We start from the raw sequence: 437 nt of genomic DNA on the forward strand, positions 1-437 counted from the left end.
GGGGCCCAAATTATGTGGCGCTTCCTAGGACTTAGACCTTGACTTTGACTGATGCTGCTCAGTTTAAAATTAAAGGGCAGGGAGAGGTGCAGGAAAAGGGAGATGAGACTGGGAAATATTACAATAATTCAACGAGAAATGTTGGGTATGTGAGTTCAAAGGCAAGGTCTGAATTGAGAGATAAAAAATGTGGAGTCATCTGCACATAGGGAGTATTGTAAACCATGAGATTATATGAAATAACCAAGATTTAAAAGAAGACAGGCTCAAGAACTGAGCCTTGTGATGTTCTGATATAGAGAATTTGGTGAGATGAGCAAGAGTTTCCACAACATGAGCACACCTGTGTAACCAGCACAGCATCAAGAAGCTGGATGTTAACGAAACTCAGAAGAACACTTGAGCCTTGTTTCACTTACCAGCTTTCCCTCATCCAA

This window comes from Galeopterus variegatus, unplaced genomic scaffold (genome assembly GCF_000696425.1).
Source record: "Galeopterus variegatus unplaced genomic scaffold, G_variegatus-3.0.2 Scaffold1744, whole genome shotgun sequence".
Taxonomy (NCBI): domain Eukaryota; kingdom Metazoa; phylum Chordata; class Mammalia; order Dermoptera; family Cynocephalidae; genus Galeopterus; species Galeopterus variegatus.